Source organism: Peromyscus californicus, unplaced genomic scaffold (assembly GCF_007827085.1).
Source record: "Peromyscus californicus insignis strain IS unplaced genomic scaffold, ASM782708v3 Scaffold_8__1_contigs__length_139910024, whole genome shotgun sequence".
Lineage (NCBI taxonomy): Eukaryota > Metazoa > Chordata > Mammalia > Rodentia > Cricetidae > Peromyscus > Peromyscus californicus.
The window spans coordinates 5,738,485-5,752,159 of record NW_026294606.1 but is presented as its reverse complement, the minus strand read 5'-3'; positions in this window follow the sequence as shown (position 1 = coordinate 5,752,159).

Genomic DNA, 13,675 nt, shown 5'->3' with positions numbered 1-13,675 from the left:
GGAATTGATAATATCTTTGTACAAACTAGACTTGAAAAAATTTTGGAAATCATCATTTTCAATTTAGCCAATAAATGAAATGCTTATCAGTTTTCTCTCTTCTTATCAGTTTCCCATCCTTCTCATATTTCTGCTCACCCCCTTGATTATGAGGGACCCAGGGTCCTCAGCCATTCCAGTGCGGCTGGGCTGAGGAGTGGCCTAGGAAACCAGCTTTCGGTGCAACATCAGACCATCCTGAAAAGATTAGCATGGCCTTGGCCCACGAGGATATAAAGAAATATTCAGAATGAAGGGACTTGTATCTGTTTAGGTTAAATTCTTGACTAAATGCAGCAATGCTGTGTTGTCTTTGTGACACCAAGTGACACACTGAGACTTGATTGTGTCCTTGGAGCCAAACTGCTCAGGTCCAGAGCACAGTTTCTCACCACAGCCTACTGTGCTTGATTTGCGCACTGGTTGGGCTAAGGTAGAACCAACATGATATTTGGCATAACTTCCCTGGAATTTTCCATTATCTCAAATTCTCAGGGTCTCAAAATAAAATTGCATCAGTCAAAAATAGAAAGTATATATTTAACTATGAGTGGGTTAGAAATGTGGCCCAGTTGGTAGAGTATTTATTTAGCATGTATAAGGCCCTGGCTTTGATCCCCAACCTGCAAAGAATTAGTGTTGTGGCACATACCTATCATTCCAACTCTTGGGAAGCAGAGGCAGAGAGATTGGGCATTCAAAACCATCCTCTCCTACATAGCAAATTTGAGGCCTAGCCTGTGCCACATGAGACCCTATCTCAAAACAACAACTACGACTGTTTTTATATTAACCTCCTGATTTTTGTTGGCTCTAGGAGGCAGATTCGAATTGGAAGACAGCCACTATTCAGAGGAAAGACCACTGTCTACTGCCCAGGGAAAGAGACCTTGGAAGAAATTATCTCTGTGAAAGCACGATCAATGGCCAACATGCTTCTGGAAACTTACTTTCTGTTGTCTAGACCTCCTAGTCCATGGGCAGAGACTTCGATTAGGTCTTCCGGATACGCGTGAGGATTTAATTCATGTGGGAGATAGTCTCTCAGGAAGGGGAAAAAGGGGGAGAAAGGGAACCAATCCAGAGTGATGACAGTGGGGACATCGGAGGGCTCGCCAAGTCCCACTGTGGGCCTCTGATGACTGAGATACCTCCCACGCTGCCCTCCCACAAGGACGGTGTGTGTGTGTGTGTGTGTGTGTGTGTGTGTGTGTGTGTGTGTGTACAGTAAAAAATTATGATTAAAGATTTAAAATCAACAAAGTGATTGTATTACTGGGACCAGTTTTAACTTTAGTATTAAAAACAAATGATTACCAGATTCAGACTATGAAACTTGGCCTACAGATAAAAGTAGCCTTTTTGAGAGAGAGGGAGAGTATAAAATAATAGTAAGGATGTCATAAAATATCATAAGGATTCATATTATTATCTGTTTGTCTAAAATTATACATAATACGTATAAGTCAATGCACACACACATATATACTTCAATACATATGTAATTTAAATGAAAAATTTCTACCTGGGCTGACAATGCTCCGCCCCTCAAGAGCCACAGTCTATCTAACAAAATCTCAGGAACAGGCATGAGAAGTCCCTTCCTAGTGTTGGTCAGGAGAGTTTAAGAGACTCCAAAAGACATTTATGGACCATTGCTTTTGCTCTTGGTTGCCTCTCGGACATTGGAAGTAAGTCCCTATTGCTGAAGACACCTTGTACTTTAGATACAGAACCTAGAGAATCTGATTTGGTTTGATGTAAAATCCTCCTTCTTCAGGACTAGCTCTCATGATCCTAGAAGACACCATGCAAGTTTCCAAAGGGGACAAGCCACCAACTGCCCTACCCAAGTATGATTTATTCTAAGGACCAGCATGGTGTGATAACACTGAGGGTATGCAGTAGTGGCGTTCATACCTCAGTGGTACCAACTCTCTAATTGGACTTAAGTCCCACTCAACAAGAGGAAAACAATACCTGGTCCTGGAAACCTAGCCAACTACTACCTGGAGGTAGTGAGGCCATGGACCTTGGAGGAGAACCCACAACTAGACCAGCACAGTTCCAAACTGCATTCTAAACATTTGTCCTTTCACCCACAGAGAAGTTTAGCTCTCAGCCTTCTTCAAAGAAACTTCTCTTTGTAACAGACTAGTGCAGAAAGCCACAATTGCTCCAAACGCAGAGAGCAAGCGATCGTGATCATGGGTGCCTAGTCCCAACTGATAGATTCACAGCACTGTTCCTGCACCTAAGGTTCAGGGAACATCTTGTGGAAAGATTGTGAGAGCCAGGGGAACAGGAAGTTGGCTGTGAGGTTGTGTCCTAGAAAAGTCAGGGAAGCCACACTAATGAAATCTCTACTATGTGGTCGCCAAAGCAAGACCTGGACAAAGAGGACGTCAACAGACATGTAATATTGAAGAGGATCTCATGGGGTCCCAACCCTAGATAAAGAACTACAATAGACATACTGACATGGAAAAGAGAAGTCTAATGGGGCTCCAACCCCAAACAAAGAACTGAGGAATGAGAAGGGGAGAAATAGTCTTTCCCAAGGAAAAGCCCCCCATTGTTATCAAGTACCAAGTGATCAGCCCTGAAATCATATCATATACATACAAGTAACATTGTATGGACTGAGTAGGTTGTATTTATATATTTAGGAATATATGTATTCATATGTAACAACAAAGATAAAGAGGCCATGGTCATGTGAGGTGATACCTCATGGAGCTGTGGAAGTGAAGCCATACTGGAGATCCTGGGAGAAAAGCAGTGATACCAGTGTCCTCAAACACCAGCCACAGAAAGCTGCAAGCAGTGTGACACACAGGCCTCTGAAAGCCGAGAACATCAGCTTGCAATCTTCAGTAGCAGCTGTGAGGGTGGAGCCCAACAGAGCGTGGAGACTCCTTTCTAGACGTCAGGAAACACCTGGATCTACCCCAGAGGTAGAGTCACTACAGAGAGCCCACACAGAGGAAAGGCTGAGCAGAAACGTCCAGACAGAGCTGAGCCCCAGAGCCCCCTCCAGCACAATGCCTACCGGAGTTACAGGGGTAGGGCTGCCATCGAAACACCCGGAGCTACAGAGCTCCCAGCATGGAAAGGCCAGCCTGAGAAAATTGCCGAAAGGAGACTCCAGCCTGTGAGGACTGAAGCAAGGGCTGAGGCCAGCAAAGCCCCGCAGCAGAGAAGGTGACTTGGAGGTTTGGGATGAGACATTTGCCCCATTGTCTTTGCTCTGGTCTCGCTAGCCTGTCCCTTCCTTTAGGGACAGGAAGGTTTGTTTATGCTGTGTTTGTCCCACACCCGGATCTCTTAGAGTGTAACTTGTTTTGTGCTCAAGGCTCATGGCCACAAGAGGTTGACAGGTGTCTCTGGTGAGCCTTGTGAACCAATGCTGCCATGAGTTAAGACAATTGGGGACAATTTGATGGAATTTTTGTGTGTGAGAGGTCAGAGCCAGGAGTGGAATGCCGTGGTTTGTTCCCTGAACTCATGAAGGCCTTTCTTCCTCTAAATCTTGCACTAATGGCAGTAAGAGGGTAGAAACTTAATCAGACTGTGGTGGCTAGAAATGGACCTTTGGGAAGTGATTAAAATCATCAGAGTGGAGCCCTAAGGACGGAGTCCCATGACATTGTTGGGGAGGGAGAAGAGTCTATGTGCAGAGACAAGGTTTCCCATTAAGGTGGGACACTGCCCACCCCAGTAACATCCTGTTTGGATTCCTAGCTCCTCAATCTGGGAACTAAATAAATTTCTCTTTACGGGGAAAGAAAAAAAAGAAAAAGACAGTTACTAGTTTTAAATACTTTATATTGGATTGGATTTTTTTATATTGTATACAAATTATATATATTCAAATTGATATTGTTAGAAAATGCTATATGTATATTTCTAATTTTGTTCAAGATAGTGTTCTTATACCGTTCATTTAACAATGTAATGCAAATTGCTGATTCTTGAATGTTATTATTACCAACTATTAGGATATAAAGAAATGAAAGTTAGTAGTTAGACATTACAATAGAACTTGTAGTCATATTAGGTATGTTTTCAAGATTGAGCAGATATATTTTAGATAGACAGGTCATCTTCAAACCCCTCAGAGATTTCTTTTTTGTTATGACTATGAAACATGTCGGCTCCTGGCAGTACCAATCTACTTCAGAGAAAATATGGGCATTGAAGAAACTGCATATGGAGTTAACTTTCATTGTGGCAGAAGTTAGCCACTGGACAGACAACAAAGTATCCTCGAATCAACTGCTGACAACAGGACAAAATGGACAGACAGGACATGAAACAAAGGACTACTGATTCTTGCCAAAACAAGTGTGGTTATGGCTTTGTCAAAAGGCATCTTCTGAGGCCAGGACAATATGGCACCATCCCTGAAGTGGCCTTCGCAATTCGGAAAAGGTACAGTGCCCTTTTCTTCAAAGGCAGCTGAACAGGCAGTGGGCCGATGACTTCTGATGTGCAATGGAACAGCAGCTGAAACAGTTATTCTTGAAGAGTAAGTAAGCTCACGCCTCTCAATAGTAGACTGGCATTTAATAGAGGGATGTGGAGAAGAACGGGATGCTGAGATGAAGCCATATATACACAGCCAAGAAGAATGGACAGCTGAATTCAAAAAACATCAGCAATTTCTAGAATTTAAAATCCTGAATCATGACATGACACTAGTGGAATTCAGGTGTTTCTGGTACATGAACTGCTCTCACCAAATGTGAGGTTGAACTGATGACCTTGTGTACATCCTACTTCACAAATGAGTCTGTCAGATATGCTAAGCCTATAGGCTGAAGATGATGCCCCAACACTGCGGAGAAACCTCAGGTGACTGTCCAGGCAGCTGGCTGTTTCTGTCAACTCACATTTTTTTTTGGAAGCTGCTTGCATGCACTTCCTGCTTTTATTTTTTATTAGGTAATATTATTTCCTTCTTGGATCTCTGAGGGAGTTGAAGATTAGTTAGTTATAGTTGAAGATTAGTTAGGATAGAAAGTGAATTAGGTACATTTTGGACTTACCAAAATAGGATAGATAATGGAATCATTTTCTCTGAATTTGTCAAATACAAATGGACTAGACATTGTTTAGGTATTTATTGCTTGTATATATGGCATATAGTTATTGTACTTTTGTATATAGTTTTTCTTATGTTAGTTATAACCTTTTTCCTTTTTCTTTTTATTAAAATAGAAAAGGAGAAATATGGTGATATTTTAATTGTACTGAAATGTGATTTTATTTGTATGTTAATAAATAAAGTTGCCTGGGGGGTCAGAGCTAATAGCAAGCCATAGCAGAAACTGGGCGGTGGTGGTGCACGCCTTTAATCCCAGCTCTTGGGAGGCAGAGCTAGGTGGATATCTGTGTATTCAAGGATACAGCCAGCATGAAGACACACGTCTTTAATCTCAATACTAACCATAGAAGACCTGGAGGTCTGTACAGACAGGCAGTGACGAGGAGTGTAGATGTAACCAACCTTCTTATTAAATAAGAAACACAGAACCAATGCAAAGAAGAAAGCCAAGAGGTCAGAGCTAAGAGCTAAAACCTTACCCTTCCTCCTGCGGTGGTCCTACCTCCCCGAACCAGAGCTACCCCTGTGTTAAAGTCTTTATATAGAGTTCCTGTTCTGCCTTCTCATTGGTTGTAAACCCAACCACATGACCGCCTCCTCACGGCCTGTCTGTATAGGCCTCCAGGTTTTCCATGATTGGTATTGATTAAAGGCATGTGTATCCAATACTGGCTGTATCCCTGAACACACAGAGACTTACCCAGCTCTGCCTACCAAGTGCTGGGATTACAAGCGTACGCCACCACTGCCCTGCTTTCCTATGGCTTGCTAATAGCTCTGACCCCCAGGCAACTTTATTTATTAACATACAAATAACATTTTACTACAAATAAAATATCACCATATTTCCCCTTTTCTATTTTAATAAAAAGAAAAAAAAGGGAAGTGCTGTGGGATGGTCTGTATGTCAAATGTGTTGCTGATTGGTCAATGAATAAACCACTGATTGGTCAGTGGCCAGGCAGGAAGTATAGGCGGGACTAACAGAGAGGAGAAGGGAGAGAACAGGAAGCTGGGTGAGGGAGACACTGCCAGCCGCCATCAGGACAAGGAAGATGTAAAGTACCGGTAAGCCACAAGCCATGTGGCAAAGTATAGATTTATAGAAATGGATTAATTTAAGCTGTAAGAACAGTTAGCAAGAAGCCTGCCACGGCCATACAGTTTGTAACCAATATAAGTCTCTGTGTTTATTTGGTCGGGTCTGATGGCTGTGGGACTGGTGGGTGAGAGAGATTTGTCCTGACTGTGGGCCAGGCAGGAAAACTCTGGCTACAGAGGAGGTCATGTGGTTGGGTTTACAACCAATGAGAAGGCAGAACAGAAAGTCTATATAAAGACAAACACACAGGAAGTAGGTCTCTTGGCTGAAGAGGACAGCAGCAGCAGTGAAGGGTAAGGCTCTTAACTCTGACCTCTTGTGCTTTCATCTCTGCATTGGCTCTGTGTTTCTTATTTAATAAGACAGTTACTTCTACAGTCATGAACTTGAGAGAGAGAGAGAGAGAGAGAGAGAGAGCTCACGCGAGCAAGTCAGCAAGGGTATATGTGTGAAAGGTTGGAGGGAGGAAGGTGTAGGGGAAAATGATGTAATTATATTTTTATTTTTAAAAGCTATTTAGCCAAGCATGATGGCACATGCCTTCTATCCCAGCACTTGGGAGGCAGAGGCAGACGGATCTCTGTGAGTTCGAGGCCAACTTGGTCTACAAAGCAAGTGCCAGGACAGCTAGGGCTACACAGAGAAACCCTGTCTCAAAAAACAAAACAAACAAATGACCAAACAAACAAAAAAGCTGTTTAAGCCAGGAGTGGTGGCGCATGCCTTTAATCCCAGCACTCAGAAGGCAGAGGCAGGTGGATCTCTGTGAGTTTGAGGTCAGCCTGGTCTACACAGTAAGTTCCAGAACAGCTAGGGCTATGAAGAGAGACCCTGTTTAAATAAACGAATGAATGAATAAATACATACATAAATAAATAGATAATAAAATCAGTTAGGAAATTATTTCATAAAAGAAAGAAAAAAAGCAGCTTCTCCAGGTAGAGTGTGACAGCGTCCAAGTCTCCTACTTTCGATGCCCTGGTGGCACTGTGCATTGTGCCCACAGCGTCATCTCATTGCCACTTGTGAGTTCCTAGGAATTAGACTTCAGTAATGCTGGGGGTCTCTGAGGTTCCCTAAAAGTCAGTAATACAGTAATTGAAATAAGAAGTAAAAGCTGGATGTAGTGCTTTGAACCTGTGATCCCAGCACTCAGGAAGCTGAGGCAGAAAGGTGGTGAATTGGAGCCAGTCTGGACTACAGGCAGAGTGAGATTTGGCTCAGACAGGGTGGAGGTGGGGGACGACATACACACAGACATACACACACACACACACACACACACACACACACACACACACACACACACATGCACAGACAGACAGACAGACAGACACACACACACACACGATGACGACGACAAACAAAAAAAGATGGTTCTTATTTAAACTGGCTAATGGCAAACAGCAAACTTGTTTTTCTTGTGTCAAAATGAAAACAGAGCTTGAGTACTACTGTACCATCCGAAGCCTCCTAACCTTCCCGGTGCCAGTCGAGACAGTGTGGCTTGGTGCTGTCCTCTCAGGGACCTGCGTAGATAATACAGGTTCAGTTCCCAGAAAGGGTCTGGCTACTGTGAACATGAAGCAGATGGGTCACACGAGTGACTGTGTGTGCATGTCATGGAACTCTCAGTATCTGTCCGAATAAGTTCTCTCTTTGGATGCTGCTGTTCCTGTTAGTGATGAGACTGCCGCTGATTTCAGCTGACGATGGAGCAGATCTTCAATCCACTGTGCTAAGGGGAAAAGAGATGGCTGTGGCCTTCCTCCATGAGGAAAAGAGAACCAGTAAGGGCTGTTTACCATGTCTGACCTCAGTCAACACCAAAGGGATTTCCAGTAAATGCCCGGAAGAGGATGTATGAATGGTAGAGAACAAGAGAATGTGGGCAGGTCGATTAGAAGATGGCAGAGTATGCCTTTGGGGCCAGGGAGGTTTTGTAGGCAGTGGGATAGCATAGGCGTTGTGGACCCCTGTGTGACTTGAGTGAGTCCATGTTCAGAGTAGACCGCTTTGAGCTCATTTGTGGCTGACTGACTGAAGAGTAACTGGGATAGGAGCGTTCATAAATACCTTTCCCCATTGTTGAGTGAGTCTGTGTTCAGAGTAGACCGCTTTGAGCTCATTTGTGGCTGACCGACTGAAGAGTAACTGGGATAGGAGCTTTCATAAATACCTTTCCCCATTGTTGTTACTGCATTCTCATCAACCACTTAAGTGTAGTGTATAATTTTGACTATAAATGTCTCCACACATGTGCCCGCTGGTGCTAATATTCAGTGTCCATCTACACAGTTTGGGGGGGGGGGATGCATTCTGATAACTCATTAGACCACATGGCTGGAAAATTCTCATTTTAAAATGGAATCATTCTAAGCAACATTAAAATTTAATTAGAAGTCTTCACTGCATTTCATTATGAGGTTATTCTGTAATTACTCAGCAGGTCCTGGTGTTTACTAATGGAAAAGTGGCAGTACATAGTGATACTAAATTACTGTTGTGTTGTTTTAAAAGGTAATTAGAGAGTGGGGAACTGATCCAGGCATTGTTTAAAGAGCCTTAGGAGAACACTATCCTTATTTCCTCGAGCTGACTTGGTGCAACACTCAGCACCGTGGACCCCACCTCTAACAGCTCTAGCTGCAATTTTCATGTTTAGCACGAGACTCTTTTCTTGTCAGAGTGGGTGCGGAGCGGATCCTGCAGTCCTAAATTGCTTAGATAACATATGTGGGGAGGGAATGCATTTCTAAGTGACTCGCGGTGGAGGGTTCTGAGGAGCTTTCTGCATTTTAATCCCATTTTGTTCCCCTTTCCTTAGGGTAGGGGTAATATATTATAACTAGGGAACATAATGGGGTTAGAAAGCTCCATTAACTAAACCCTGGTCCTTAGAGCATGGCTGGTATGTTCATAAAAACGTACTGAAATCCTTTTTCTTTTTAAGTTTTGTTTCATGCAGATCTCATATTCTTGGGGTGAACCCAATTCCCTGCCTCTTCCCTCATTATGTTCAAACAGCCTTTGTTTACATCTAGTGAACTGAGGGACAATTTTGATAATTTAGGTGAGAGCATTTTAATGGAGACCTTTAGAGAATGGAGAGACGCTCAGTGGTTTAAAATTGGTTAACATTTAGATAGCAGGCATGTGGGGTGTGTGTGTGTGTGTGTGTGTGTGTGTGTGTGTGTGTGCGCTGGGGGTGTTGAGGTGAGGGGATACCATATATGGAATGGATTGTGTGGCTAAGACACCTTTTGTGCTAACTGATGACTACAGACATTTTTGCTTTGTTCTTAGAGTATAAAGCTGTCAAGCTTGCCCCTTAATTAGGTGTGAGGTCAACTAAAGATGACTTGAGGAAGTCTCTGCTAAGTACAGCTAACACAGGTAACAGACCTTACAGACTGAGTGCTTAAATACTAAATCTCTCTCTCTCTCTCTCTCTCTCTCTCTCTCTCTCTCTCTCTCTCTCTCTCTCTCTCTCGTATTGAGTTTTGGACATGCTAGGCAATGCTCTACCACTGAGCTACACCAAAATTTTAAATATATATTTTAAGGTTTTAAAAACTACCCAGGAGCTGGAGAGACGACTGAGCAATGAGGAAGCTGGCTGCTCTTGCAGAGGGCCTGGAGTTCATTACATGGCTGTAATCCCAGCTCTCAAGAGGTTGAGGCAGGAGGGTTTTCATTTGAGTTTACCCCGTCAGCAGTGCCTCTGTCTGTTTGTGAAACATCATTCTATTTCTAAATTGCTGAGATTCTTCCCATCAATGAAGGCTGAGCTGTGTCAAGTGAGTTTAGTGTAATTTGATAGGAGCATGTAGCTTTTTCTTCCTTAGAATGTCATAATGGTGGTTCTCATTGATTGTTTCTTGTACTTTGATACAGGGTATTATTTTAATGTATTGCTAGATTCAGTTTGTTAACATTTTGTTGGGTGTTTTGGAAAGCATTCACAAGGCATATTGTTTTCTTTTTTAAGTATTTAATTTTTTGTGTGTATGTATATGCACCACATGTGTGCAGGAGCCCATAGAGGTCAGAGGAACAGGAGTTACACGTGGCTGTGAACCCCCTGTGGGTGCTGAGACCTGAACCCAGGTCCTCCAAAGAGCGGTGAGTGCTCTTAACTGCTGAGCCACCTTTCTAGCCCCAAAGTATATGGCTTCCTCTCCCTATAATGGCTTAGGCTTTGGTTCCAGATTAATCCTGGCATCATGACATGTGCCTCTCCCCTCTCCTACCTGTGGAAAAAAATTGTGCAGAATTTGTGTTTATTCCTTTGCTTTGTTTTGGTAGAACTCATCAGAGAAACATTCTAAGCTCCTGTTTCAGGAGACGTGAAGCTGTGGATGAGATTTCTCTATGGGTTGCCTTCACTTCAAGGGAATGCTATAATTGGTGTTTTGCAAAATGCTGCCTTTCACCCAAGCCTTGAGCTCTTGTGGGTGCAGGTATATTAGGCCTGTGTTGTTCTTTGATCTGCAAACATCCCCTTTCTCATTCTGGCATTGGTGATCTTTGACGTCTCTGTTTTTTGTTGGTGTTACTGGAGGCTTATCCATTTTATTATCGTTGTCAGTCTTGCTAGAGACATTGATCTATTAATAGAACTCTCTCTCTCTCTTTGTTTCATTGATCCCTCTCTATTGTTTTCCTGTTTTCAATTTCAAGGATTTTTGCTTTTTAATTTTATCATCCCCCTTCTGTGTACATTGGTGTATTAGTTACTTTTCTATTGCTGTGATAAGACATAATGACTTATGAGCCTATGGGGGCCATTCTCATTCAAACCACCATAGTTGGATTTATTTCTGTCTCAGGTGGCATCTTCAATTACTAATTTGAGACTTTTTCTTTTAAATTTTATTAATTTATTTAGTGAGACAAGGTCTCACTAACTGTGTAGCCCCGGCTGGCCTGGAACATGCTATATAGATCAAGCAGGCTTCAAACTCACAGATATAATTTTTTTATTTATCATCAGTGGTGTGTGTGTGTGTGTGTGTGTGTGTGTGTGTTCTTGGTGTGTCTGTGTGCATGTGTGTGTGTGTGTGTGTGTGTGTGTGTGTTCTTGGTGTATCTGTGTGCATGTGTGTGTGTGTGTTCTTGGTGTATCTGTGTGTGTGTGTGTGTGTGTGTGTGTGTGTGTGTGTGTGTGTGTGTGTGATAGAGGACTGTGGTGCATGTGCAGAGGCTAGAAGACAAGTAGCATTGGATGTGAATTTTCTTCAGGCAACATAAATTCTCATGTTTATATTCATTTCTAAATCTACTTGTGTCCTTCCAGATTTCTGTTTTTTAACTGGTATATTTAAAATATTTACATTTAATTCAACATTTATATTTAATAGGTGATATATTTGGATTTAGGATTAATCTTATTGTTTGTTTTCTGTTTTTCCCCGACTTTTTTTTTTCCCCGACTTTTAGTTCTATATTCCTTTCCTTTCTTTTTTTCTTGAGGGTTATTTGCACATGTTTTATTATTGTATTTAATTCATCCATTGTGGGCTTGATTACTTAAATTTTTATTACATTTATTTATTTTATGTGTGTACACTCATATTATGCACATGCACAGAGGTCTTAGAATAACTTACGGGAATTGGTTTTCTGCTTCTCCTGTGTGGATTCCAGGGATTGAGCTCAGGTCCTTAGGCCTGCCAATAAGGGCTTGTCCCTGTTGACTCATCACAGGCCCTGACCACTTTTTCGGTTATTATTTTTAGTAGTTAGCATATAAAGCAATAGGTTTTCCTGGGATATTCTAACTGGGATATATATGTATCCACTTTTTTAGTAGTTAGCATCCCTCGTCCAAGGTGTTTGGAACCATAAATGTCTCAGATCTAAGATTTTTTTTTTCATTTTAGAATATTTGTAAAGATATATCAGAATGAAACCCAAGTATAAAGGCAAAATTCTTTTGTGGTTGAACTATATCTCGTGTCTCTAGCTGATTATAGTTCTATCGAGTTTTTAGTATGCTTGTGCTTTCACTGTGATCTGTTCCACAAAGTGAGATGTCGAGCTTTCCACTTGTGGCATCACCCTGGGAGCTCAGAAAATTCCGGATTTTGGAGTACTTTGGGTTTGGGTTTGGGGATAAAGGAGATCTGCACTGCATTTCTTTGCAGTAGTTTTATTAGGAATTATAAAACATTTACATCACACCTTATGTCCTACTGAGAACTAGCACTTCACTCACTCACATGCAGTGAGGGAACAACTTAATACGGGAGACTCAGTCTACGGCATGGTCCCCGTGTGCACTTTGGGGTGGGCCAGGGACCCACAGAGAATGCGTATGCTTGGTTCTCTGAGTTCCATCCTTTCAGGGACCTGTCTGGTCCTATCTGATTCCCTGGGCACATTTTCATCTTTCTGGCCTGAAATCTGGGCCTATAGTGATCACCCCCTGCCCCAGTGGGGTGAGGAAAGGTTGCAATGAGGACAGACTGGGGGACTTTCTCCTCTCATTCTTTGAACTCACAGTTCAAGGCTGTTTGTCCTGCCTTCTCCGTTCACTCTTTATTGTTCCTAGATTGTTCTGGGGCGTCAGGCGGGGCTCCTGCTTTTCTGGGGTTGTGGGGTGAAAGTCTGCATAAAATCATTGGGTAGTCATTGCTTTAAAAGTCCTGGCTTTTCTTGGATGGGCAAAGAGCCATGATGTTTTTCATGCTAAAAATAAATTAATTTCTTGTTAAATATTACCAGAGATAATAATTATCTGCTTTTTTTGGTAATTGCTATGAAATTCAGAACAACTTTTATTTGTGAATCTCTTTAAAACAAAAAGTTCATATAAGCAAATGCTATTATTTCAAGAAAATTCTTGTAACAATAAATCAACACCTGAAAATGCTGTGATATGATTTCCATTTAAATAGGCATTTAAAACATTTCCTTCTAAATTGTCTTCTCTCCCATAGAACTAAAAATTGATTTCTTCTTTTTATCCATCCAGGTGCCTGTTAGGGCTCATGGTTAACAGTGCATCTGTTTTCTTTCATGTCTCCCGCTTGGGGTGGTAAGGGCCTGAGAGCAGGACAGATGGGAACAATAGAAACACCAGGCGTTCTAAAACTGCAAAGGATTGATTGGTGACTTAACAAAGACCACCTCAGTGTGGCATTCTCTGGAGAAATGCACAAGGCCACACAGAGAAATCCCCCTACTTCCAAGCAGTTGGCCCATCTTGTTTCTGCATTCTCCTGGGACCAAAATGACCCTCATAAGAGACACTGGAAGGACGAATTTTCCTTGCTTTTTTTTTTTTAAGACAAGATTTCTCTATATAACACCCACTGTCCTAAAATTTACTGTGTAGAGCAGGCTTGCCTCCTAAGGGCTGACATTATAGATGTGCACCACCAAGTCCAGCTTGCTTTTCTTGTATTTAAAAGATTGGG